Source organism: Narcine bancroftii, chromosome 2 (assembly GCF_036971445.1).
Source record: "Narcine bancroftii isolate sNarBan1 chromosome 2, sNarBan1.hap1, whole genome shotgun sequence".
In the NCBI taxonomy this organism is placed as follows: Eukaryota; Metazoa; Chordata; class Chondrichthyes; order Torpediniformes; family Narcinidae; genus Narcine; species Narcine bancroftii.
Genome location: NC_091470.1, coordinates 28,902,242 through 28,929,105, shown reverse-complemented (window position 1 = coordinate 28,929,105; position 26,864 = coordinate 28,902,242). Strand labels below are relative to the sequence as shown.

At 41.2% G+C, this 26,864-nt stretch overlaps 1 long non-coding RNA gene across 1 annotated transcript in view; it reads left to right on the top strand.

Annotated features, from left to right (window-relative positions):
* The first annotated feature begins 2,525 nt into the window (after window positions 1-2,525).
* The window catches only part of LOC138752281 (uncharacterized), a 112,992-nt gene continuing 88,653 nt past the window's right edge, over window positions 2,526-26,864 (top strand). Inside the window, exon 1 of the long non-coding RNA XR_011350478.1 lies at window positions 2,526-2,610. This is a non-coding gene — a long non-coding RNA (uncharacterized lncRNA). The remainder of the gene's footprint in view (window positions 2,611-26,864) is intronic.

Here is a 26,864-nt window from a genome sequence, read left to right as displayed (position 1 = left end):
CTCCTGGCAACGGAGACTTTATTGGAAGTAGAAATCCTCTTGCGTGCTCACCAAAATGATGGCCCCATTCCTGGAACAATGAACGAGAATCTGGAACCATCAGTAAGTAACTAAGCCTCCTGATTTGCCGTCGATATATGCAGGTTTGGGTTAAAGTCTGCAGGATAGTCCTGAAACAATTACAATAATTATGAGAAAATCTCAAAACCTACCTCAAGAAAGTTGAAAATTAGCTGCTCCTACTCAGATTCCTTGCAAAATGAAATGAAATTGGGGGTGAAATACATTAAAAGCTGTTCTCTGTGTTTTTACATGAAGTTTGGTTGGCATAGCCGTTAGCACAATGCTTTTACAGGGACTGGACCAGGATCATATCCCATGCTGTCTGCATTGAGTTTGCACGCTCTTCCTTGTCTGCATGAGTTTTCTTCAGGGGCTCCAGTTTCTTCCCACTGGCTAATGGGGTATAAGTTGGGTACCTGCTCATTGCTGCCACAGAGCAGTTATAGGGGAGGCTACAAAGGAGACGATTGCTTTGATATGCTCCTCTCAATGATCCATCCAATCAAGAGTCATGTTATACAAGGCCACATATTAATGCAAAGTATAGGCTAATTGACGACAGAGAGAAAGCAGCACAAACCTCAAAGTGGCTTTTGCAAATAGGCTGCCAATTAATAGAGCATTTCAGTCGCCATTGAGCAATAATAATTTAGGTTTACCAAATGCAGTATGCAAGGCATCGATACCACAGCAAGCATAAAGTCTGAAGACTGGCCAGGGGAAGAGTCCAGACCAATAATAATGTGTTGATTGGATATAATAAGAGGAGAGGTGAGAATTGATTTTGAATCAATGAAGGGAGGCGGAGGGAGAGAGAGAGAAAGAGTGAGAAAGAGACAGAGACTGGAAAAGGCGATGGGGAAGAAGAAGGGGGGTTGGATTTAGGTTTAATGCAAACCAGAGAAGTTGATGTTAATGCCAACCAGTTGGAGGATGCAGAGTGGAAAATGAGGTGTGAAAACTTTTTAATTGGTATCTCATTGTCCATTGCTGGGTGACCTGCTCTTGTTTTCTCTCTCTCTCTCTCTCTCTCTCTCTCTGTTGTACTCAATTACTCCACTATTTACCAGTATTGAAGGAAATTACCGTGACCTGTGACGTCATTAGGTGCATGACAAAGGGTGGGAAGATGTCAACCAAAGGTGAATCGCCTATGCAATTTCCAAGCCTGTTGTCCAAAGGGTGTGATTTTGATTTCAAAAGGAAGTGATTGCTGGGGTAATCAATCAGTTTTCACAAAAAAAGCATACAAGTGGATGCAACCTTTAAACTACCTTCCTTATTTCCGCACATAATGGAAACCCAAATAATGGGTACAGATAGCAAATAACAAGAATGATTATGAAAATGAGTTTATTGTCATACACATTGTTCCATGTACATCCACACTGAAATTCTTACTTTATCAGTATGCCTTTATTCCAATTTGGAGGAAATTTTGGAGTAAAAATGTCGTGATGAAGGCATGTGTTAAACGCAAAATGGAAAGTAGGACAAACTAAGTTCAACTTTTGTATATATTTCTCCATGATCTGGAGAAATATAAGCAGGGGAATATGTGGTGTGCAGTTCAAAAGCATCGTCATGAGGAACAAAAATTAATATGTCAAAAACCACCTACAAAACCAATGGGATTACCATTTTTTGTTCGTTTGGAGTGATTAACATGCTTTTCCTCAGGTGGGAAGGATGTGTAAAGATATTTAGAATAATTTCCATGAAAATGTGGAAGTGCCAATTTATCCATGCTGAAAATAAGGCTCTGGTGTGGTTTGTATTGACTGAGAAATCACCATTGTCAACCACAGCCTAAGAGTTTGACATTTATGGATGACATAACTCTGAAAATTATTTTATCGCAAATATAATTGGCCATAAATCATTGATATTAAATGGCTTCATGACTTTAGTAAAATAACTAATTGACTATTCTGCTACATTTCTGATTATTGAATCAGCGACAATGGAAATAAAAGAGATTAAGCAAAATATTTAATTATTGTCTTGTTTCAGTTAATAAGGATGTTGTAACATAGGCTCCAGAATTGAGTTTGACAGTCAGTCATAACAAAGCAATGGTGCACGATAAAATTGTGTGGTAGTTTTAGAGAGACTTGGTCAGGTACAATTTTAGATTATAGCTGCGTAGTGACTCAAGTCGTGGCTGCTGCTTCACACCTCTGGAAGACTGTGCAGAGTTTGCATGTTCTCATGTAGGCTTCCTCTCATTGGTTTCCTTCCTTATTGCATTCCAAAGATGTGCAGATGAATATTAACCAGCTCCTAATGTGCAAGTAAATCATAGAATCTAGGAAGGAGGGTTGATTGATGAGAATATGGAGGGGGAATAAAATGGAATGAGTGTGATTTAGTTTAAATGGGTGATTAAGTGATGAACATGGACTTTGGGCCCATATTGTGTGGCTCTCTCTTTGATTCTTTCTTTTCTTCTTTGGGTTGGCTTCACGGACGAAGATTTGTGGAGGGGTATGTCCACGTCTGCTGCAGGCTCGTTGGTGACTGACAAGTCTGATGCGGGACAGGCAGGTATGGTTGCAGCGGTTGCAAGGGAAAATTGGGGGATGGGGTTGGGTGTTGGGTTTTTCCTCCTTTGTCTTTTGTCAGTGAGGTGAGCTCTGTGGTCTTCTTCAAAGGAGGTTGCTGCCCGCTGAACTGTGAGGCGCCAAGATGCACGGTAGAAGGCGATATCAGCCCACTGGTGGTGGTCAATGTGGCAGGCACCAAGAGATTTCTTCAGGCAGTCCTTGTACCTTCTTTGGTGCACCTCTGTCTCGGTGGCCAGTGGAGAGCTCGCCATAGAACACGATCTTGGGAAGGCGATGGACCTCTATACCATAGTAAATAACAACATGAATACTGATGAGATCCTCAAACCAAAAAGGGGTTATTTAGTAATTGAAGGATCAAGCTCGATATTGCCAGTTTTACACTATGGGACCTACGATAAGTCAAAATGCTGATCGATTAGACAGGAGGATAGACAGAAGTGGCAGAAGAAAAAGCTGGGATAATGGGATTGGAGGATTTAAGGAAAGTAGGGAAGGAAAAAGGAAACAAAGAAGGCAAACTGGTATTAAGGGGGAATTGGAGAGAAAGGTCAGGGGCTGAGGACCTATTGTAGGTTAAATTGGTGTAGAATTGGAACGGGAAAAGAGAAGGAGAGAAATGGAAAGCAGAAGGTGCAGAGGGATTTAAGAGCACTCATGCAAGATATGCTAAAAGTTAACTTCCGAGCTGAGTCGGTGGTGAAGAAGGCGAATGCAATATTGGCATTCATTTCTGGAAGAATAGCCTATAAGAGCAGAGATGTGATGTTGAGACTCTGTAGGGCACTGGTGAGACCTCACTTGGAGAACTGCGAACAGTTTGGGACACCTTATTTGTAAAAAGATGTCCTGGCATTGGAGATGGTTCAGAGAAGATTTACTATAATGATACCTCGAATGAAAGGGTTAGTATATAAGGAATGTTTGTTGGCTCTTAGACTGTACTCATTGAAGTACAGAAGGATAGGGGGTACACTCCTGGGGACACTTTGAATGCTGAAAGGCCTGGACAGAGTAGATATGGCAAAGATTTAAAATGAGATGGGAAAGATTTAGAAGGGAGTTGTGATGCACATTTTTAACACCAATTCTGGAGAGTATATGGAACAAGTTACCAGAACAGATGATAGATATGGGGACAGTTGAAACAATTAACAGATATTTTGAGAGGTACATGGATAGGAAAAGATTAACAGGACAATCAGGGAAACAAGTGCGGAGGTCTAAAGATTACGAGAGGCATAGACAGCCTGAAGATTTTCCCAGGGCAAGAGTTGAAAACACCAGAGGATATCTGTACAAAGTGAAGGGAGGAATGTTTAGGGAAGACATCAGGGGTAAGTATTTTCACACAGAGAGTTGTGGGTTCCTGGAATGCATTGCCATGAGTGGTAGGAAAGGCTGGAACATTTGAGGCATATAAGAGATTTTCAGACAGGCACATAGAACATAGAACAATGTTCTTTGGCCCTCGACGTTGTGCCGATCAATCAATTCCTTCCTTTAAAAGTACTAAACCCTCCCTACCACATATTTTTCTTCCATCCATGTGTGTGTGCTGCAATGTCTATGTTCAACATTCATGACATTACATCAAACCCTGAGATTCTTTCTCTGCAGGCCAGGCTTAGTAATCTTTACACCAGTAATTAAAACATTGCACTTAAAATTCAATTTTATTATCATCTGATTGTACAAATGCAACCTGATGAAACAGGTCCTCGCTGCAAAAACATGTAAACAGAGTTGAACAGAGAGCATAGAACATTACAACACAGTACAAACCCTTCAGCCATTATGTTATGCCAACCTATAAAAACCTACGCAACAAACTAAATCGTCGCTTCTTCTCACCCCATTTCTTTTTCTTGCATCCTTATGCCAGTTCCACCACTACCCCTGACAATGCATTCCAGGCACAAACTACTCTCTGTGTAAAAAGCATCACTCCTAAACTTTCCTGTCCAAATATCGGATGTCCTCTGGCATTTGGTGCCATTGCCCTGGGTAAAAGGTGCAGTCCGTCCAGCCATCATTTAAGGAGAGAAAGCGCTGGAAGAAAATGGCTTTTCATTTCCCATCTGCCCTCATTGAACACCCTTATCTGATACTTAATTGGGCTGATAATTGCAATTGCTTGTCATATCTGCCAAAAGCACTCTGTGATGACCAACACTGCTTGATCCCTGAATCACTCGTTGCATTTTTATTGGCTCTACTGAAGGTTTCATCAGATCTTTGGATGGTGCTGGTATCAAGAGCTCAATAACAAACAACTCCTGTAGTGGCTGAAATCTGCTATATATCACAAGACAGCCACTCTGTTCTATTAGTGAATTTTGCAAAAAAAATATTTATTGATGATCCATCTGTCATTTCTGGTTGCACATTACAGATTTTAATATCCTGTTGAAATATGTGTGGCAAGACCTTCAACAGTTATTAAAATGTTCTCAATGCAATTGATTGTATGTTATGACTGAACTATTTAAAATGTCCTTTGAGGAACAATATTGCATTATTCAAGCTTTTAATTAATTTTCAGAGCAATTTCTCTCCATTTTATATAATATTGACTACCACTCAAAAAAAAAAGTTATTATCCAGTGAATAACAACCTCACCTCTAACTGTGAGCTCATAACTCACTTCCCAACAAATTTTCGGACACTCAGGCACACTCACAAATACTCACAACTACTCACCAACACAAACACTCATAACCACTCACATACACACCTTGATTAAAATCTTATCAAGGCCATTTTTCTTTGTCATGACATAGCTTAAAGGGCAATAGTAAAAACAAAAGACATTCAACCTTCTTCTTTGGTTTTCTTTTCTCCTCTTCATGATCAAATGCCTCATAAAGAAAAGAAATGTTATCAGTTGACAATAGACTAAATAAGTTGCTGAATACTAAGGACAGGATGCTAAGCAGAACTGAATATGAGATAGTTGAGGAATCTTACCCTTAGAGATAGCATTTCACTTGTGAATCTGCAGGGGTCGTCTACTGCATCCGATGCTCCCATTGTGGTCTCTTCTACATCGGAGAAACTGGACGTAGACTGGAAAATCTCATTTTTGAGCACCTCGGCTCTGTCCGTCACAATAACGTTGATCTCCCTGTGGCCATCTATTTCAATTCTCCAGCTAATTCCTTTGCTAACATATCTCTCCATGATCTTGTGCACTGCCAGACTGAGACCACCCTTAAGTTGGAGAAAGAACACCTGATCTTTCATCTAGGCACTCTCCAACCAGATGGCATTAATATTGACTTCTCTAGCTTTCATTAAACCCTCCCCCACTTCCTCCCCCGTCGCCTTTCCACATCTCTGTCTCTCCATTCTGTCTTCTTCCACACAAACATGATAAATTCTTATCTTGACCCTTATCATATCCAGTTAATATCTTGAGTTGCTCTGGATTTCTTCCCCAGCCAGCATTGTCTGAATTCTGAGACTTTCTGAGATTTCCTGCTTCTGCTTATTCCTTGAAGAAGGGCTTAGTCCCGAAACATCAGCAAAATATTTTTGGCTCCTATAGATGCAATAAAGCCAGCTGAGTTCCTTCCACGTTTTGGTGGGTTTTTAACTACATTCACAGCATCTGCAGACATTCGTGTTTCACCCTCTCTTAGAGATAATAACAGCCATAGTTTATAAGGGTGTTAAATTGTCCCAGCCTTCGATCCCTTGCTTCAAAATGCAAAGAGAACCTAATTGGATGTCAGCAACATATAAATGTTATCACTACTCCTGCACAAACAAAGGACTCAGAAAAGGCACACACATTGTATCAATGACATCGATAATGATAACAGGTTTATTGTACAATGTTTATATGATGCAGCTGGATAGGTACTTTGCTTAAATAAGACTACAATAGTATACTTAATTTGAATTAAAAAGGGACAATGAAGTCGGGTCACCTGGCTGCGGTCCTTCTGCCTTCATTCAGATAGAGCCTAAAAGAAAGGCTCTGGAGATCAGGACAGCTAGAAGGTGGTCATAGAAGATGAAGAACAGCGACAGGACTTCCTTGAGTCAGGGGACTGGGCACTGTTCAAGAACCCGGCTGAGGATCTAAATGATTACACCAGAGCTGTCACAGACTTCAGCAAAACAACTGAGGATAAGAGTGACCCTCATCAAATCTTTCAGGGTTTTCCCCAAACAGAAGCCCTGGAGGAACAATGATATCTGGACCGTGCTGAGAATCAGATCACACACATTTAAGTCCAGAGATCCAGATCAATTTAAAAGAAGCAGATATGATAAGCAAAACAATATCTCTCGGGCAAAGTGGAGATTCCAGACAAAAATGGAAACAACAAGGGCACGGCCTAAATGTCATGACCTGCTACAAAACCAAATCCAGTGCAGTAACAGATGGCAAAGCTTCGATCCCAGAGGAACTCAATGCCTTCTATTCCTGATTTGATAATAGGAACAGTGAAGGACCACACCTGCACATTCTCATATCCCCTGAGGATGTCCGTATCAGAGGATGACGTGCACGGTGTCTTCAGGAGAGTGAATTCGAGGAAAGCATCTGGCCCCGATGGAGTACCTGCCTGAATCTCAAGCATCTGTGCTGAACAACTTACCAAGGTATTCACGGATATCTTCAATATCTCACTCCAGCAGAGTGTGGTACCCACCTGTTTCAAACAGGTGTCAATCAGAAGAGCGTAGTAACCTGCCTTAATGACTATCAGCCAGTAGCACTTACATCAACAGTGATTAAGTGTTTTGAAAGGCAGATCAGCTCCTGTCTGAGCAGTGACATGGATACGTTCCAATTTGTTGAACATAGTGGATTCCATCTCACTGGCTCAACACGAAGCTCTGGAACACCTGGACAGTAAAGACACATTCATCAGGATGCCCTTTATTGACTACAGATCAGCATTTAACACCATTATCCTGTCAAAATTGATCAGCAGACTCCAAGAACTGGGACTCAACATTCCACTGTGTAATTGGATCATGAATTTCCTCACCTCCAGACCACAATCAGTGAGGATAGACAAGAACATCTCCTCCACAATCTCTATCAATACTGGAGCACAAGAGGGCTGCATTCTTAGCCTCCTACTTTACTAATTTTACACCTAAGCCTGTATGGCTTGGTATAGCAATAACACCATCTACAAATTTGCCGATGATGCCCCTGCAGTGGGTTGTATAAAGAAAGGTGATGAGTCAGCATACAGGAGGGAGGTTGACAACATGGCTGAATGGTGTACCAATAACAATCTTTCACTCAATGTCACCAAAACTAAGGAGATGATTGTTGACATCAAGAGGGAAAGTCAGAGGTCCACAGTGATCATTGAGGGATCAAAGTTGGGGGAAATATAAGATTTTGGGAGTCACTAGATCAGAGAATCTCACTGAAGGCATCGTGAAGAAACATGTCAGCTCCTCTATTTCCTCGGGAGTTTGCAGAGATTTGGTATGTCATCAGAAACCCTGGCAAATTTCTGCAGAGTTGTGGTGTTAAGTATATTGACTGGATGCACCACGGTCTGGAATGTGAACACCAATGTCCCTGAGCATAAAGCTGTGCAAAAGGTAGTGGACACAACCCAGAACATCACAGGAAAAATCCTGCTGACTGTTGAGAACATCAACAGGGAATGTTGCAGTTGGAGAGCAGTCGCAATTATCACGGATCCACACCACCCAGCACATGTTCTTGCTGCTACCATCAGGAAAGAGGCATAAGTGCCACAAGACTCACACCATCAGGTTCAGGAACAGCTGCTACCCCTCCACCATCAGACTCCTCAACAATAAATTCAATCAGGGACTTATTTAAGGACTTTTACTTGTGCACTTTATTGATTAAAAAAAAAAATTCCTTTGCTTTGCACAGTTGGTTTGTTTACATTCGTTATATGTTTACAATTCTTTATTTGTTTACATGTATATGCTATGTACAGTTTCTTTTGTTGCACGACCAATTAGTGATAATTCTGCCTCATCTACAGAAAAAAAAGAATCTCAGAATTGTATGTACTGTCATGTATGTACTCTGACAATAAATCTGAAATCTGAACACAAAACATAGATCTTAAATATTCACAGAATCCGAGTGAAAGAAAGAAAATGAAGTTTGCAATTGTACAGACAGTCCTTTTATGGTTTCAGAGCAGTTCCTGATTAGCTTTACAAGGGGAGGTTTAAGAGACATCGCTTTTGGTGGTGGGGGGGGGGGGGCGGGGAAATACTGTTCTTGAACCTAGAGGCTCTGGTTTTCAGGCTTTGGTACTTTCTACCTGAAGGTAGCATTGAGAAGTGGTTGTGACCAGGATACTGTGGTCCCTTTATGATGTTGCCTGCTTTCTTGAGGTGGTGCCTCGCATACTGTAAATATCTTCAGTGGATGGGAAGGCAGAGTCTGTAAAGGACCTGGCTATGTTTGTTACTTTTTGGAGCCTTTTGTGTTCCTGAGCAGTCAAAATCCTGAACTAGGCAATGATGCAATCTGTCAGCATTCTTTTCCCAGTGCAGCTATATAAGTTTGTTTGAGTAGTTGAGAATTTGCCAAATCTCCTCTGAGTCCTTAGATAGTAGAGGCATTTGTGTGCCTTCTTCATAGTTGCCTTGGTGTCCTAGATCCATGAGAGGGCTTCTGAAATGTGGACTCCAGGATCTTGAAAGTTCTAACACTTTCCACCTCCATCCCATAAATGGGGACAGGTCCCTTAGCCTCCTCTTCATAAATTCAATAGTAAACTCCTTGTTCTTGGTGACATTGAGAACAAAATTGTAGTTCTGGCGTCACCTAACCAGATTTTAATCTCTATTCTGTATTATGACTTATAATTTCCAATAACTGCCCAAAACAATGAGGTTAACAGTGAATTTGTAGATTGTGTTGTAGCTGAGCTGGGATATGCAGTCCCAGGGAATAGAGCCAATGGGGTGCCTCTGTTTTGAGGGTCAAATAGGACAAGGTAATGTTGCTGATTTACACTGATTGGGATCTGCTGACAAGGAAGTCAAGGATTCAGTGACAGAGAGATGAGCAGAGTTCCAGATCCCTTAATTTGGTTATATGTTTAGCTGGCATGATAGTGTTGAAAGCTGAACTTCAATGGGTGAACATTAGCCTAACATAGGTGTCCCTCAAGTTTAAGTGATCAAACAGAGTGGAGTACCAACAAGATAGTGTCTGTCATTGACCTGTTGTGGCGATAGATGAAATGAAGTGATCCGGTCCCTTCCTGACACAGGAGTTAATCTGCTCCATGACAAACCTCTGAAACATTTTATTATAGTAGATGTCAGTACCGATAGTCATTGATGCATGCCATCCTTCTCTTCTTGGGGCCTGGAATGATGGATGGGCTTTTGAAGTAGCTAGGATCTCTGAGTATTGTGGTGGGTGGTTGAATATGTCAGCTAAAACTCCAACCAGTTGGTACACAGAGCTTTAAGGACATGACCATGTACACCATCTAGGCCAGATGCTTTTCAAGGATTCATTATCCTGAAGGTTCTGCTCACCTTAGCCACAGAGACTGGGAGCACAGAATCACTGGGGGCTGTGGGGGGAGGGGAGGGGGTGTTGTGAAGGTCCTTTACTGAGCTTCAATCCCTGTGGCAAAATTATTCTGTGAAAGATATTAAAAAGAATTAGCCTTCAGTGTCCCCTAGACATACATGGTTGATTAGACATCTGCCTCTTAGGCCTATTTCCTCAAACAAGGGTCCACTTCGAGCAACACAGTTGGCATAGTGGTTAGTGTAATGCTATTACAGCGCCACCAATCCGGGTTTGAATCCGCCACTGACTGTAAGTTCTCCCCATGTCTGTGTGGGTTTCTTCTGGGTGCTCGTATTTCCTATAGGATTACTTGTCATGGTATGTGAGAGGTGGAAGTAAAGGTTGGGAACCACTGCATAGATACAATTTTTTCTGAAATATTTTGATTGAAAATAGTGTTATTGGTCCATTTCCTTCGGAGTTATGAAACCGTGAACCTAACGAGATCCTGTTCTGGTTGGTTACTGGTTACTAGTGATGTTCCGCAGGAGTCAGTGTTGGGGTCGCTTGTTTTACAATGTTTATTGATGAATTAGATTATGGATTGAATGGTTTTGTAGTGAAGTTTGGAAATGACACCAAGATAAGTGTTGGAGTAGGAAGTGCTGAAGAAATCTATAGGTTGCAGAGGAACTTGAACAGATTAGGAGGATGACCAAATAAATGGCAGATGAGATACAATATTGAGAAATGTATGGTTGTACATTTTGGAAGAGGAAATAAGCAGGTAGATTATTATTTGGATGGGGAAAAAATTCAAAATTCGGAAGTGCAAAGAGACTTCAGGGTCCTAAAGCATTGGTTTTCAATCTACGCCCCAAAACTCACATTTCACCTTAAGTAATCCCTATGCCATAAGTGCTCTTTGAATAGTAAGGGAGTGCTTAAGGTGGTATGTGAGTGGAAAGGGAAGGTTGAGGACCACTGCTCTAGACCTAATTGTTACTGAAGTATTTTGCTTGAGAAAAATTGTCATTGGCCCATTTCCTTTGGAGTTATGAAACCGTGCACATAACGAGTCAATTTAGTATGATTACAACAATGGTTTTCAAACCTTTCTCTTTCCACTTTCATACCATCTAAAGCAATCCCTTATTAAACACAGAGCACTTCTTCGGCTTGGCTTCGCGTCTGCTGCAGGCTCGTTGGTGACTGACAAGTCCGATGCGGGACAGGCAGGCACAGTTGCAGCGGTTGCAAGGGAAAATTGGTTGGTTGGGGTCGGGTATTTGGTTTTTCCTCCTTTGTCTTTTGTCAGTGAGGTGGGCTCTGCGGTCTTCTTCAAAGGAGGTTGATGCCCGCCGAACTGTGAGGTGCTAAGATGCACGGTTGAAGGCGATATCAGCCCACTGGTGGTGGTCAATGTGGCAGGCACCAAGAGATTTCTTTAAGCAGTCCTTGTACCTCTTCTTTGGTGCACCTCTGTCTCGGTGGCCGGTGGAGAGCTCGCCATAGAACACAATCTTGGGAAGGCGATGATCCTCTATTCTGGAGATGTGACCCACCCAGTGCAGTTGGGTCTTCAGCAGCATGGATTCGATGCTTGCGGACTCTGCCAGCTCGAGTACTTCGATGTTGGTGATGAAGTCATTCCAATGAATGTTGAGGATGGAGCGGAGACAGCGCTGATGGAAGCGTTCTAGGAGCCATAGGTGATGCCGGTAGAGGACCCATGATTCGCAGCTGAACAGGAGCGTGGATATGACAACGGCTATGCACACGCTGATCTTTGTGTGTTTCTTCAGGTGGTTGCTTTTCCAGACTCTTTTGTGCAGTCTTCCAAAGGCGCTATTTGCCTTGGCGAGTCTGTTGTCTATCTCTTTGTCGATCCTTTCATCAGATGAAATGGTGCACCCGAGGTAGGTAAACTGGTTGACCGTTTTGAGTTCAGTGTGCCTGATGGAGATGTGGGGGGGCTGGTGGTCATGGTGGGGAGCTGGCTGATGGAGGACCTCAGTTTTCTTCAGGCTGACTTCCAGCCATCAATGAGAACAAGCACAATACTATCTCTACATAACACGACCAATCTCTTTCCACTCTAGTCTAAACACTAATACAGAGCACTTATAGCATAGGGATTGCTCAAGGTGGAATGTGAGTTTAGGGGACAGTTTGAAATCCACTGACCTAAAGGTTAACCACCAGGTTGGATTAGCAGTAAAGAAAGCAAATGTTATGTTGGCATTAATTTCAAGAGGAATAGTGTATAAGAGTGAAGAGGTGTTGTCGAGGCTCTCTGTGGCACTGGTGAGATCGCTTTTGGAGTACTGTTGGCCCCTTATCTGAGAAGGAATATAATAATTTTAGAGAGTGTACAGAGAATACTTACAAGGATGATTCCTGGAATGCAAGGGCTAGCATATGAGGAACATTTTGAGCAGTAATTCTCACCTTTTTCTATCCACTCACATACCACTTTAAGTCTTCGCTATGCCATAGGTGCTCTGTGATTAGTAAGGGATTACTTAAGGTGCTATGTGACTGGCTCTGAATGGGCAACTAAAGCAGCATCATCTGCAAAGCTCTTCAGCGCTTGACATCCTGTTTTGCGGAAACTGCCAAAATGTTTGGCCTGTAAGTCAGCCTGAAGATAACTGAGGTCCTCCATCACCCAACTCCCCACTATGATTAACAGCCCCCCCACATCTCCATCGGGCACACAAAACTCAAAACGGTCAACCAGTTTACCTATCTCGGCTGCACCATTTTATCGGATGTAAGGATCGACAACGAGATAGACAACAGACTCGCCAAGGCAAATAGCTCCTTTGGAAGACTACACAAAAGAGTCTGGAAAAACAACCAACTGAAAAACCTCACAAAGATTAGCGTATACAGAGCCGTTGTCATACCCACACTCCTGTTCAGCTCCGAAACATGGGTCTTTTACCGGCATCACCTACGACTCCTAGAACGCTTCCACCAGCGTTGTCTCCGCTCCATCCTCAACATTCATTGGAGCGACTTCATCTCCAACATCGAAGTACTCGAGATGGCAGAGGCCAACAGCATCGAATCCACGCTGCTGAAGATCAAACTGCGCTGGGTAGGTCACATCTCGAGAATGGAGGACCATCGCCTTCCCAAGACCGTGTAATATGGCGAGCTCTCCACTGGCCACCGAGACAGAGGTGCATCAAAGAAGAGGTATAAGGACTGCCTAAAGAAAGCTCTTGGTGCCTGCCACATTGACCACCGCCAGTGGGCTGATATCGCCTCAAACCGTGCATCTTGGCGCCTCACAGTTCGGCGGGCAGCAACCTCCTTTGAAGAAGACCACAGAGCCCACCTCACTGACAAAAGACAAAGGAGGAAAAACACGACACCCAACCCCAACCAACTAATTTTCCCTTGCAACCACTGCAACCATGTCTGCCTGTCCCGCATCGGACTTGTCAGGCACAAACGAGCCTGCAGCTGACGTGGACATTTACCCCTCCATAAATCTTCGTCCGCCAAGCCAAAGAAGATGTGACTGGAAAGAAAAAGTTTGAAAACCACTGTTTTAATTGCACCTAATTGGCTTGTTATGTGTACGGTTTCATAACTCCAAAGGAAATGGGCCAATGACATCTGGAAGATCAGTTTAAGGCGCTGGATCAGTGTTCTCAACATTTTTTTTCCACTCACAAATCACATTAAGTAATACCTTTCGAACTATGAGCACTGATGACATCCGATGATATAGATGATCTGTGGTTTAGTATGGTTTTATTTATGGTGGTACGTGAGTGGAAAATAAAGTTTAAGAATCACTGCCCTTGATAGAGGTGAGGTGGAAGATGTAGGAGCAAGTTCCTGTAAGCCATTTAAATAAGTACTGTTATTTTACATTTGGCTGATGCACGTGAGAACACTCATGGTTATGTCAATTTTGCAAGCTACACTCTTGAAATTAATAGAATAACTTTGTAAACAAACAATGTTTTCTATAGAGCCCAGGCTGCAGGTCCACAGACTGTGCTCTGTGACACCTCTGTTTATTTACAAAGCTGTCCTTTTTAGTTTCAAACTGATTACTAAATGTAATTTGCATTAAAACCTGTTTTTCATGAAGACAGACTCATTTGAATTCATGCCTGCTCTCCATATAATTCCATAACTCTGCCAAATCCCAATAGATGGATGATGAGATTAAAAATCTAAATATCGTGATTGCTGTTCAATACTCAAAAATGCTGGAGAAACCCAACAGGTCACACAGCATCTATAGCAAGTAAATGATAACCAAGGTTTCGAGTGAAGGGTCCAGTCATGCTCAATGCATACATTTAACTCTGGACCAATGGCATCTGGAGAGGCCGGACCATGTGTGCCCACATGACCTAGGAGAACCAACTGGGTGTCAGCCTCATCCGTGGGTGGCTCTAAGCTCAACTGACATGGGAAAATAACCTTCAAACTATCTGCTTGGTCAGCTGACCTGCAGGAGCAAGCACATGGAAATTCCTTTGTTCGGACCAGTTTCCTGTCCTACCTGTTGGATAATCCTGTGGATAACAATTAAAGCTCGATAAATTCTTCAGAATTGAATCTCCTCAGATTGTTTTTCCACAACATAGAAGAAGGCCACTCTTTCCAATTGTTCCAACCCCAACATTTAATTCCCTGGAGCTTATTCCCTCCCACATGTCTATCTGTTCCACGATGATGTTCCTAAAGCCATGAACACAGTGCAGCTCATCACGCAAAACAATTTTCCCTCCATTTTTTTGGTCTTGCTGTTTCAGGAATGCAGTAGATCCAGTGATCTACTCTCTCACTCTTGTGGTCCTGTGGATAGATCTCTGATCCATTTTCCTGCAACCCATTCCACCCCTGTCACACTCCCATCAGCCAGATGGCACATGAGATGATAAACAGAAACTAATGGATTCAAGGACAGTTTCTTTCCACTCTTATTATATCCTTGAATGGACCTCTCACCAGTGAAGAATTAAATCACGATAGTCTGCAGACACCATAGTTGTAGTAAAAAGACAATGCTTGGAGAAACGGTGTACTTTATAGGGCAAAAATAAAGATACATAACCAATGTTTCAGGCTTGATAAGAAAAGAGGCCCAGAATTGTTGGTTATGTATCTTTGCTCTATAAAGTACATTGTTTGACCAGCTGAGTTTCTCCAGCATTTTCTTTTTACTCTCACCTGTGAAGGATGATCTTGGGATCTCACAAACCCAACCACATCAATGCCTGCACAGTTTTAATTGAATTTTTCTTTGTAACACTATACTCTGCACTTGTGTTCTATTTTTTTTTTTCACTATCTGTTGTACTTAAGGATGAGTTGATTTGCCTGAATAGCACACACTAAATTTTGATATATGTGACAATAAATAATTCAATAAATATCACTCACCTACTGTAAGGGTGACTTAGTGCCTACAAAACAAATGACCAGCATGTCTTTGGGATCTGGGAGGAATGAGGATAGTCACAGAGGGAAAACTTTACTGACACCACTTGAGGTTAGGAGTAAATCAAGTCAAGTTTATTGTCATCTGATTGCACAAGTACAACCCGATGAAACAGTGTTCTCCAGTCCTCAGTGCAAAAACACGTAGACACACAATCAGACATAACGCACATACAGACCAACACTACACATGCAGGACAAGTATTTATAGATATAAATAAATATTGTTTCATGAATATGACTGTCTTGGATATTTAGTGTCGCCTGTTCCTTTGGTCATTCAGTATTCTCACTGCCCGTAGGAAGAACCTGTTTCTCAGTCTGGTGGAGCAGGATCTGATACTCCCGTATCTATTTTCTGATGAAAGATGCTTTGTGCAGGGTGGAAGGAGTCCTCAATGATTTTTTGGGCCTTCTTTAGACAGTCACGTCAATGGGGGTGGGGGAAGGAGATCCAGTGATCTACTCTCTCACTCTTGTGGTCCTGTGGATAGATCTCTGATCCATTTTCCTGCAGCAACTGTATCTTGATATGATGCAGCTGGCCTAGTCACTCTCATTAGAGCTCCTGAAGAACCTTGACATGATGGTGGCCAGTAGCCTTGCTCACTTCAGTCTTCTCAGGAAATGCCGACACTATTGTCCCTTCCGGACAAGTGAGGAGATTTTGTGTGTCCATGATAGGTCACTAGTTAAGTGAACTCCAAGGAACTAGGTACTCTCCACTACAGAGATGTTGATGTATAGTGGAGGGTGGTCAACCCAGGTCCTCCTGAAGTCCACAATCATCTCCCTTGTCTTCATATTGTCCATGTTAATAATTGATCTGTGATCGAGCTGTACTGCCTGCTGTGCCATCCCAAGTCAATGACCTGAGGCCCCAACGGTAGGTAAAGTTTCAGTTAGAATTTGTACAATAGACTTAAAACTGCCATTTAATGTGAAGGAGTTGAAATTCTTCCAAATCTGTTTCCATGTTTATTAATTTATGAGGAAATATCTTTTAATCTGTTTTCATGAGCTCAGTATTCCATTCCTCCTCTAAACATACAGGCCTTCTTTTAAGGTAATTTGTTTTGATCAAGCAACAGGTTATTATGAACGCTTTAATATGTGGAATATTTTGTTAAATAAATGAAACATTTTCAGCCAATTCGGGGCAGGAATACAACACGCCTTATTGCAGCCACTGCTGCCAGCATTCTTTTGAAAATTCTCTTTTTTCTCTTAAAACATGCGTGATCGTGAAGACTTTGCCGATCGTGGGTGGCTCCGAAGTTAATGAGAGGAGGAGGGCAGGTGGAGAGTGCCATCTTCTCCTTTCAATGATTGCATTTGCGGTGCTTTTCCTTGACTGACAGATTGACAGGCACAGCTGAAAGGCAGGAAGGTAGTTCACTCCAGAATAGCAGCCAGAATTAAGTGGATTCTGTCCAGGTGACGACCACCTTCAATCTTGCAGCTGATTCCACTTAGGAGAATACTTGAAAAGCAAATGTTTGTGCTGGGAGAAAATTGAAAACTAAAAGCAATTTTGCATGTTGAGCCGTCATAACCATTCGAGAATACTAAACACATTCAGCTCTGCTCTTTCCAAGATTGCAGAGTTTAGCAATTTACACCAGTGAAATTGTATTGGACATATAGCATCCTGGCCTTTGACTTGGTCGTTGAAATGCTTGAGGAAATTAAAAGATTTTCTTCTCTTCCCTTAGCATCGACCTCCTTCCCAATCACCAAATAAAATATTTGTGAGATTTGTTCATTAGTATTTTTGATTCACTGGACAGGATCTATCTCAATTTAACGACGGCAAACAAGTTTGTGGGACTTCACATTACTGTGGATGCTAAGTGCAGATGTTCTTTTCCTTATCCATCTTAGGAGAGTGCCAAGTGCCTTGCATGAATTGTTTTGTGTTCACCTCCTTTCCCATTCCCACCCCCATTGTCCTCATCCACAACCCATTCACCAATTTCATCTCAAACTGTTTTTTGTCCCTTCATCATCTTCATTTTCACCCATATCTGATAATTATCCTCATACCCTTACTGATAATTAACTCTGACATGTTCAACCTCATCATTGTCCACAATTCTATTGTGATTGCTAAGCCTGTCATCCTTATCCCAGTCCAATAACCATCCCTGTCCCCATTCTGATCAATATTCCAATCCTCATTGCCATCCGTGTCAACATCAACAATCTCGTCCCAAGGCTGTGTTGCATAGGTTGGGGGTCATAGGATGGGGTGTGGCAGGGCAAAATGAGAGAGAACATCAGCAAGGGATCAATGTATAATATTTGTTTTACCAAGGAAGAAATCTGTCATTTCAAATTCTGAGACTTAATCCTGAAAGCTAAGGTGACAATGAAGGAGTTCTTGGACTTTTTGATGAGATATTGAAAACTCCAGCGCAGAAGCAGGCCCTTCATTCCATAATGAACTATTATTCCATAATGAACTATTATTCTACCTGGTCCATTGACCAGACCATAATCCTTCATGCCCCTCCCATCCTTGCACCTATGTAAATTATTCTTCAATGTCAAAATCTAGCCCACATTCATCATTTCAGTTGGCAGGTCATTCCACACTCTTGCCACTTTCTGTGTGGAGTTCCCCCTAATGTTCCCATAAGCATCTCACTTTTCACTCATAACCCATGTCCTCTTGTTCTTGTCTCACCTAACTACTAGGGAAATAACAGTCACCACTCAGACACTTCATCAAAAATTAATTAAAACAACTGCAAATGATAAAGTAAATACAAATAGTTCAGTGATTGTATTTTCACCTATGTTCCTCACAACCATACACCTGGCACTCAGATGAATGGGCTCAAGATCCTGCACTGTGCTTAATCTTGCAGGAAGACTCCTCACTGGTGGGAAGACTCAGTAGGTACCACCTGTTTCAGCCCAGAGGCAGCATGTGGTCAGGCAATTGATGGTGGAGTTCAACCTGTAGTTTTGGGGCATCTGCATCTGTCCAGGAGACTTGTGCATGTAGGCGCTGGCAGGGGCTCAATTCGGGCAGCTCTTCATGGAAGTGGTTGAAGTTAGAATAGCAATTGATGCACCAATGACCCAGGTTCCAGCATGAGGTTTAAAGACTAGGTATTGAGACTGAAAAATATTCTAGCCTTGGCCCTGTATTTTGATCAGATGGCCAGAAATATTTTAATCGGATGTTGTGGTTTCTTCATTGTTTCAGTAATGGAAGGGAAATCTTAACCCATGTTGAATTAAAGATAGATTGTATGAAGATTTATTGTTCTACCAAGTTTCTGATGACAGTGAGGATGTCCAAGTTCAACAAAGATGGAAAAGAAAATTCAATCGAAATTTTTCATAAGATCAAAACTAAGCAGGAGTGAAAGAATCCAGAAAGCATTATATAGTCTGTGTAAGGATTTCCACTTCTTCAATTTGTGGATATTTATCAATCTTCACATTGCCAATATTGTACTCTGTCTGCTCTTTAGATCAATATCCCATTCCCTGATGCCCTTGGTGCATTTATTTCAGTTTAATCCCATCTTCAAGCCATCAGCCCTATTCCCAACCAGATGTTATTACTATTTCAAGTCAAGTCAAGTATATTATCTTCAAGGTAGGCCCTGGTTCTTCCAACAGAGTTACTTCAGTTGTAGCTGATTTTTTTGTAGTTTGAGGTTTAGATGTTTTTTGTAGCCATCTTCTGAAACCTCTAAGAAGTTTGTTTAAAAACAATTGAATTTCAAAAAGTCTTTTTAAAATTCGGCTATGAATTAATTCTGCCAGGAGAGGTGCTTTCCACGTCTTCCCCCTACGGCATCATGCCACAAAATCAAATACAGATATATTTAGATATAAATGCTAATTCAGTTGATAATAAATTTGTTATATGGGATGAATTAAAGGCTTATATGAGAGGCCAAATAATGTTTTCGACTAAGATTAAGAAAAATTATCTTAAAGAAATAGATAAATTAGAGAAAGAAATTATGATTTTGATCCATTGTTATTTTTATCAGGGGATATTAAGGCGATTGCCTTAGGGCTGAGGTTGACTATGTATTAACTTGAATTTTTGCATTTGGCTTTACCTGTTTCTGAAAAATGCTTATCTATTATATGGAAATACAATTTGGTTTTGAGTATAAGATGGTATATTGAAATGAAAGCTTGTATTCCTTTAGAAAAGATAATGTATAATTTGAGAGATAAATACATTTTGTTTGTAAAAGCGTGGAGCCCATATTTAAAAATTCTTGATGTTAAAATTTGATCTCTCGGTCCTCTTCACTGGATGTCTCTGCTTTTGCAGCTAAAAAGTTGAATATGATTGTTTATTGATGATCTCCTTCCTTTCTTTGTAGGTGGGTTGGGGAGGAGGGAGGGTGTTAGTGAGGTGATTGAGGGAGGTTGGGGGGGGGTTATTTAATCATGTGATGTTTGTATCAATATATTATAATCAATGTTGTGTGATTTAAAATTTTAAATAAAATATTTTTAAAAAGTGAAGTATATTGTCAGAAATAAATCATGAAAATCTGTAGACACTCTGGTTGAAGTAAAAAGACAAAATGCTGGAGAAGCCCATCTGGTCAAATAGTGTCATTTATGTAGCAAAGATAAAAATACATAAGTGATATTTCGGGAGTGAGCCCTTCATCAAGTTATGAGAGAATGCCGGCAGAACAAAAAGGGTGGGGGGGGAGCGGGAAATGGGAAAGGCAGGAGATGATAGGTGGAGAAAGGAGGGAGGAAGGGGACAGCAGCAATGAGGGGGAGGAGGGATAGCTGGGTGGGTAAGGAAGAAGGGAGGGGAGAGTACACTGTCATCCGATTGTACAATTACAACCTGACAAAACAGCATTTTCCAGTCCTTGGTGCAAAACATACAGACACAACACACCGTCAGACAAACAATATACAAGCCATAGGTGCTCTGTGGTTCGTAAGGTGGTATGTGAGTGGAAAGATAAAAGGCTAGCAACCACTGATCTAGGACCTTAAGTTGATCATCCAAATGAAGCCTAGATTTGCATGCACATCTTCCAATCTGTTATATTTGGCGTATTCTGTGTACACCGCGTGTGCTCAGAGTTCTGTGCATTCCGGCAGCTCTTTGTGAAAGTGTAGCCCAGATTCAAATCCAGCACTATCTGTAAGGAGTTTGTATGCTTTCGCCATGACCTGCATGAGTTTATTTCGGATGTTCTATTTTCCTTCCTCCTTCTAAAAACTATACATGGTTTGTAGATGAATTGGTGGGTTTGGGCACTGAGGATTAATGGGCCAGAAGGGCCAGTTTCCATGCTGCATCTCAAAACTAAATTTAAATTCCAGTCTATAACCTCCTGATAATGGCATAATTCAGTGCATAAAATAGCAACTGGGTATTCTAATTTCCAACGTGAATTGACAGTAAAGGATATGCTTTGGTTCGCAATACTTTGAAATTTTTAACAAATCTGTTTCCCATTCATTCTTCACTTCTGCTAAACCTACATGGAAATCCTTGCCAACAGGATGAAATAAAATAACATGCGCAATTTACAAGATCTTCAGGTTTCAAAGCAGTAAGGAATTTTTTTTTTCCTTTATTAAAGGGCTGCTAGATTAAGTTTTAAGATAATGACAACATCAATTCTGATTTAAAACGAGATGGAAGGGAGATAAACCAGGAATGGCAATTACAGGTCTCCAGCATCCACCTCCCTGGAGCACAGGTTTGCACTTACTTGAAGTTGGGCTTTGCTTAGCAAAATCTCAGATAGCGGCAGAGTCAATTAATATTAATTTAAAGAAAGCAGCAAAGAGGAAGGACACAAAATAACTCAAAATATCTTCAGGGCTATTCAGTCAACTTTATGAGCAACATCCTCCTCTGGGGAAACAAAAAAAAAAGAAAAGGGCTTTATTGCTTTCCAAACCTGGATTTAAGTTGATTAAATAAATATGATAAAGCCTGCATCAATTATTGCCAATAAAAATGGAATTAGTGTGATGTAGGATAGGGTCACGTTTCTCTTCCTTGTTTTCGGTGTAAGCGACCCAATGTTGAAACTTACTTTCTATTTTGGCTTTTGTCAGCTCAGTTAAATAGCAGTATGCAAGTCAGTGTACAACTGGCTTCCTGATGTTGTCACCTTCCTTTAGCAGGGGCATTCTCAAGGGGATGGATTTCTCTTTGAAACCCAGGAAGGTCTGATTAAAAATAACGATGGCATTTTCTTGTGTTATGAAGCAGAACAATGGGTGGACAGTCCAAGCCTGTTCATCAGTTTAAAGTACATTTTGTTTATGAGAAGGACTTTTGAAAGATTAGGAAGAAAGGGAAACATTTTGTGGCCATCTTACCTCATATCCTGAGTATTACTGTGGGTTTTAAAATACTAAATAATTTGTACTTTGTTTACTATTTGTTGATTTTTTCCCCCATTTATGATGCATGTAGATAATGCCCAGTCACGCACTGTTAATGTCATATGCAGAGGATTTCCTTTGATTGGTGTTTTTAGTAGGATTATAAACCCTTATCAATATTGCAGATCTTCACCATGCACAGTAATCAGATAAAATCTCTCTATGGGTGGAAAATTACATTGTGTGAGAACAGAGCATTTTTCTTAACATAACAATTACAGCACGGAAACAGGCCATTAGGCCCTTCTAGTCCGCACCGAACCAAACACCCCTTTCTAGTCCCACCTCCCTGCACAATGCCCATAACCCTCCATCTTCTTCTCATCCATAGACCTGTCCAACCTTTTCTTAAATAATACAATTGACTCCGCCGCCACTATTTCTCCCGGAAGATCATTCCACACGGCTACCACTCTCTGAGTAAAGAAGTTCCCCCTCATGTTACCTCTAAACCTCTGCCCCTTAATTCTTAACTCATGTCCTCTTGTTTTAATCTTTCCTCCTCTTAATGGAAATAGTCTATCCACATCCATTCTGTCTATCCCTTTCATAATCTTAAATACTTCTATCAAATCCCCTCTCAACCTTCTACACTCCAAAGAATAAAGACCCAATCTGTCCAATTTCTCCCCATACTCCAGATGCTTAAACCCAGGCAACATTCTGGTAAACCTTCTCTGCACTCTCTCCACTCTGTTCATATCCTTCCTATAAGCAGTGTGGAGAGAGTGCAGAGAAGGTTTACATTCTACATCTACAAATAGTTTTTATATTCCAAATCAGAATTTGTTGTCACGAACATGTCACAAAATTCATTGTGCTGTGGCAGCATCAGAGTGAAAACATTTATTTAAAACCACCTTACAAAATAATTACAAAATAGTGCAAGAAAAAGAAACAGACAAAGTAAGGCAGTGTCTAGGGTTCATTGTTCATTTAGGAATCTGATGGTAGAGGGGAGAAGCCATCCTTATGCCGCTGAGTGCTCGTCTTCTGGCTCCTTTGGGTTTTTCCTGATGGTAGCAGAGTGAAGAGGGCATGGCCTGGGTGCTGGGGATCCTTGAGGATACCAACCACTTTCTTAAGACACCACCTCTTGCCTATATCATTGATGGAATGAAGACTGCTGGTCATGATATTACAGGCCGAGTTTGGAACCCTCTGGCGCATTTTCTGGTCCTGAGCATTGGCACCTCCGTACCAGTCAGTGATGCAAACAGCTTGAATGCCCTCCAGGTACACCTGTAGAAGTTTTTGAGACTTTTCGGTGACATACCTAATGTCCTCAAATCCCTCACAAAGTATAGCTGCTGGTGCCCTTTCTGTGTGATTGCAGGACAGATCCTCGGAGATGTTGTCACTCGGGAATTTGAAGTATTTTCGTCAAGTTTAAAATATCTACGTGGTATCTGCCTGGAAACGTTGCAGAAAGTTACAGAAACCTCAACAGAACAAGTTTCCAATTGTCTTAGTTTGATTTTTCACAGCATCTACAATTTGTGGCCATTCTGAGTGAGAATGAGATATTAATGACATTTTCCAAATGCAGACACTAAGTCTCCTCAGTGATTTGATTGACTCTGTCGGAGGAGCCTTTCATGCTACCTGACAATATTAAATGAGTTCCGTAGATTTAAATATAGAGACCCAGAAATTCTACTGCATGTAATTGATGTTGCACGAGAAACCTAGGGCTATTTTCTTCAAGGGTACGTGGAAAATATATTTTAATACTCACAATGTCCTGTATCCACTGCGTGTATTTGCACTGTAACTACAAACCTGTATCGGTTATAATTATTTTTAATTTAATTTTTTTTTTACATTCTAGAAGCCGATTCTGGCCATTTAAACCCATGCCACCCAATTACACCTAATTAATCAACCAACCCTCTATGTTTTGGAAGGTGGGAGAAAACTGGAGCATTTGAGGAGAACCTACACAGACATGCGGAGAATGTACGAACTCCTTATAGACAGTGTTGGATTTGAACCCGAGCTGATGGCACTGTAAAAGCGTCACGCAAACCGCTATGCTAACTGTGTCACGTCAGGAGGTGATGGGACTTAAAAGTAGGGGTTCTTCTTTAGGCATTCAATGTTGTGGTGGATAAAGTAGGAACAACTTTGGAGCAGAATAGAGGAATCAGATAACCAAATGAGATCCAAAGTAAATAACCACTTGGTCAACGTGCCAATTTATGTGATCTACTGGGATCGTTGTATGAAGAGGGCACACAAAATCAGTGAGGACTTTTCCACCCTGCATACTGCACCTTTCCAGCTGCTTCCATCGGGTAAGAAATTACAGGAGCATTAGAGATAGCACCATCAAGGTGAGAAACAACTTCTTCCCATGGGCAGTTAGAATGCTGAACGACCATTAAAAACTCCTCACACTAACCATCTAAATATTTGTCCTCCATATGTATTGCTTGTCAGAATGTGTGCCTGGATTGCATTTAACTGTTTAAGGCATTGGTGAGGCCAAGTTTGGAGTATTGTGTGCAGTCCTGGTCTCCAAATTATAGGAAGGATATAAGTAAGGTAGAGAGTGTGCAAAGAAGGTTTACAAAAATGCTGCTTGGACTGCAGTATCTAGAGTACAGAGAAAGATTGAGTAGACCGGGACTTTATTCATTGGAGCGTAGAAGGTTGAGAGGAGATTTGATAGAGGTTTTTAAAATTATGAAGGGAATAGAGTAGATGTGAATAGGCTCTTTCCCCTGAGGGAAGGGGAGATTGGAACAAGGGTTGGGCGAAAAACTTTAGAAGTAATATAAGAGGATGCTTCTTCACTCAGAGAGTGGTGGCTGAGAGGAAGGACCTTCCAAGTGAGGTAGTTGCGGCAGGGTCAGTACTGTCATTTGAGAAGAGACTAGATGATTAGATGGATGTGAGGGGGTTGGAGGGTTATGGGCAGGGAGTAGGTAGGTGGAACTAGTTGGAGTTTCACGTAAATCGGTGCAGACTAGAAGGGCCGATATGCCCTGTTTCAGTTCTATAATTATTATCTGGTTATAGGCACATGAATGAAAGACAAATAGTTGGTTATGAAGTAGGAAAGATTTAGTGCTTTTTATTTGGTTGAAAAAAATGAGGCCTGAGAGTTAAAATGGTGAAGAGATTTGGATGTCTCCCTTTTCTGGTTTAACTCTCTTTGTTCACAAGTTAAATCTAGAGTGAAGCTATCAGTAGAGGGACAAATAGAAATTGACACCAGAATGTGAGTGTGACTTTAAAAATAGTGTGTATCAAGTGGTCTGTCTTTCGCTACATTATTGTACCAACTGTCCCTGTTCTGTTTAGAGATTTGCTGCCTTCAGTAAAGGAACTTATGTGTTTCCTTTGTATAATCTGACTGAAAATATTTGCAGAACCATGGCAAAATCTTATTCAGGGTTTAACTCCTTAACTTGAGAGATGATACGTTTCTGCTAAACAATGCAAAGAAATAGACCTGAATTAATATAATGCTTTATATGCCTCTTTCACGATTACCTAAAGTGCCTTTCAACTGACTAGATGCTTTTGCATTGTATTGTTAAACAGAAGAGCCAATCTGTGTGTAACAAGTTCCAACAGTACCAATGCAGCACTGACAAGATTATGACAAGATTCATTGATTTCACAATGCTGACTGATAAATATTGGCCAAAAGGAACTTTACTGCTTTTCCTTGGAAGATTATTTTCATCTGATTGTACAAGTACAACCCAACAAAATAGCATTCTCTGGTCCTTGGTACAAAACATGCAGATTCACAACCAGACATAACACACATACAATACAGAATGCAGACTTGTATTCATAGATATAAACAAATAAATACATATTGTTTCATAATTATGGGATTCTCGGATGGTTAATGAGAGCAGTTCCTTTGGTCGTTCAGCGTTCTCATGGCCAGTAGGAAAAAGCTGTTTCTCAGCCCGGTTGCACTCGCTCTGTTACTCCTGTATCTCTTCCCCGATGGGAGTAGCTGAAAGAGTAGTGAATGTTTGGAATTCTCTAACCAGGAAAGTGGTTGAGGCTGCTTCATTAGACATATTAATGGTTAGATAAATTTTTACATGATAGAGGAATTAGGGGATATGGGGAGAAGGCAGGTAGGTGGAGTTAGGTCATAAATTAGATCAGCCATGATTGTATTAAATGGCGGAGCAGGCTCAATGGGCCATTTTTGGCCGACTCCTGTTCCTACTTCCTAATGTTCCTATGCTGTGTGCAGGGTGGAAGGGGTCCTCAGTGATTTTACAACAATCCCAGAAGATCACAATAATAGAGGGAAAGGAAACACCAGTGGTGCTCTCTGTCACTTTTATGGTCCTGTGGATTGATCTCTGATCCATTTCTCTGCAACAACTGATGCAGCCGGCCTGGACACTCTCAGTAGAGCTCCTGTAGAAGGTTGACATTATGGTGGCTGGTAGCCTTGTTCGCTTCAGTCTCTCAGGAAGTGCCATCGCTGTTATGCCTTCCTGACAAGTGAGGAGATGTTATGTGTCCAGTGAGGAGATATGTGACACAAAGTATTTTTATCATGCCGTGTAAGTAAATTTCTTAATTAACTTTCATTAAAAAGAAGATACCTGCCACAGAATAAATCACTTCCATAGGATGGTACTGAACTGCAATTGCAATTTCTGTGCTCAGAGTGGGAGTCAGACTGGAATTCCCAAATGAATCAATGATCAGCAAGTTGCATTGCACCTTTCTGCTCCCTTAGCAATTCCACTCATCCCTGTCTTTTTATCCTTTAGTTAGGGAATGTATGAGCTTGTAAAACATGACCAGTTCCAGAACAAAAAAAAGACAGATCTCAAGATTGCAG